Source organism: Petromyzon marinus, chromosome 69 (assembly GCF_048934315.1).
Source record: "Petromyzon marinus isolate PM22_M1 ecotype Great Lakes invasive population chromosome 69, UKy_Petmar_22M1.pri1.0, whole genome shotgun sequence".
Lineage (NCBI taxonomy): Eukaryota > Metazoa > Chordata > Hyperoartia > Petromyzontiformes > Petromyzontidae > Petromyzon > Petromyzon marinus.
Genome location: NC_133735.1, coordinates 8162340 through 8164839, shown reverse-complemented (window position 1 = coordinate 8164839; position 2500 = coordinate 8162340). Strand labels below are relative to the sequence as shown.

The 2500-nt window shown below is 50.9% G+C and overlaps 1 protein-coding gene across 1 annotated transcript in view; it reads left to right on the top strand.

Annotated features, from left to right (window-relative positions):
• Positions 1-228, top strand: part of LOC142906709 (uncharacterized) — a 21583-nt gene extending 21355 nt beyond the window's left edge. Inside the window, exon 8 of the mRNA XM_076055065.1 lies at positions 165-228. The gene's annotated coding sequence lies outside the window, so the exon portion shown is untranslated. The remainder of the gene's footprint in view (positions 1-164) is intronic.
• Positions 229-2500: the final 2272 nt, after the last annotated feature.

Here is a 2500-nt window from a genome sequence, read left to right as displayed (position 1 = left end):
TGCTGTAGTAGCTGTGTCAGCTGTGTGCCGCCCTGCAGGTTCTTGGTGTTTGAGAGGCCGGGCCGCTGGTGTAGCAGCTGTAGCTGTAGCTGGTGTAGTAGCTGTGTCTGGTGTAGCTGGTGTAGCTGCTGTAGTAGCTGTGTCAGCTGTGTGCCGCCCTGCAGGTTCTTGGTGTTTGAGAGGCCGGGCCGCTGCCTCCACGCCGTGCTGCAGGAGGCCGGCGGTCTGCTGCCGGTGACGGACGCCATGGCCGTGGCCCGTGGCCTGGTGGGGTCGCTCGCAGTCACCGCTGTTAGCATCGTCATCGACCACTCACTCACTCACTCAACCACTTAGTCAACCACTCACTCACTCACTCAACCACTCAGTCAACCACTCACTCACTCACTCAACCACACACTCAGTCACTCAACCACTCACTCACTCAACCACTCACTCAGTCAACAACTCACTCACTCAATCACTCACTCACTCACTCAACCACTCACTCACTCACTCAACCACTCACTCAGTCAACCACTCACTCACTCAACCACTCACTCAGTCAACCACTCACTCACTCACTCAACCACACACTCAACCACTCACTCACTCAACCACACACTCACTCACTCACTCAACCACTCACTCACTCACTCAACCACTCACTCACTCACTCAACCACTTAGTCAACCACTCACTCACCCAACCACTCACTCAGTCAACCACTCAACCACTCAACCACTCAACCACACAGTCACTCAACCACTCACTCACTCAACCACTCAGCCACACACTCACTCACTCAACCACTTAGTCAACCACTCACTCACTCACTCAACCACTCACTCAGTCAACCACTCACTCACTCAACCACTCACTCACTCACTCAACCACTTAGTCAACCACTCACTCACTCAACCACTCACTCACTCACTCAACCACTCACTTAGTCAACCACTCACTCACTCAACCACACACTCACTCAACCACTCACTCACTCAACCACTCACTCACTCAACCACTCACTCACTCACTCAACCACTCACTCACTCACTCAACCACACACTCACTCACTCACTCAACCACTTAGTCAACCACTCACTCACTCACTCAACCACTTAGTCAACCACTCACTCACTCACTCAACCACTCACTCAGTCAACCACTCACTCAACCACTCACTCACTCAACCACTTAGTCAACCACTCACTCACTCAACCACTCACTCACTCAGCCACTTACTCACTCAACCACACACTCACTCACTCAACCACACACTCACTCAACCACTTACTCACTCACTCAACCACTTAGTCAACCACTCACTCACTCAACCACACACTCAGTCAACCACTCACTCACTCACTCAACCACTCACTCACTCACTCAACCACTCACTCAGTCACTCAACCACTCACTCACTCACTCAGCCACTCACTCACTCACTCAACCACTCACTCAGTCACTCAACCACTCACTCACTCAGCCACTCACTCACTCACTCAACCACTCACTCATTCAACCACTCAACCACTCACTCACTCAACCACTCACTCACTCACTCAACCACTTAGTCAACCACTCACTCACTCAACTACACACTCACTCAACCACACACTCAGTCAACCACTCACTCACTCACTCAACCACTCACTCACTCACTCAGCCACACACTCACTCACTCACTCAACCACTCACTCAGTCAACCACTCACTCACTCACTCAACCACTTAGTCAACCACTCACTCACTCAACCACACACTCAGTCAACCACTCACTCACTCACTCAACCACTCACTCACTCAACCACTCACTCAACCACACACTCACTCAACCATTCACTCACTCAACCACTCACTCACTCACTCAACCACTCACTCACTCACTCAACCACTCACTCAACCACTCACTCACTCACTCAACCACTCACTCACTCAACCACACACTCAACCACTCACTCACTCAGCCACTTACTCAGTCAACCACTCACTCACACACTCAACCACTTACTCACTCAACCACACACTCACTCACTCAACCACTCACTCACTCAACCACTCACTCACTCACTCAACCACTCACTCACTCACTTAGTCAACCACTCACTCACACACTCACTCACTCAACCACTCACTCACTCACTCAACCACTTAGTCAACCACTCACTCACTCACTCAACCACTCACTCACTCAACCACTCATTCACTCACTGACCCACGCACTCATTCACTCACTCCCCCATTCTCATCACTCATTCACTCACTGACCCACGCACTCATTAACTCAGCCACACACTCACTCAAGCACTTACTCACTCAACCACACACTCACTCAAACACTCACTCAACCACACACTCAACCAGTCATTCACTCACTCAACCACTCACTCACTTAACCACTCACTCCCTCAACCACTCACTCACTCAACCACTCTCACTCACTCACTCAACCAGCCACACACTCACTCAAGCACTCACTCAATCACACACTCACTCAATCAACCACACACTTACTCAAC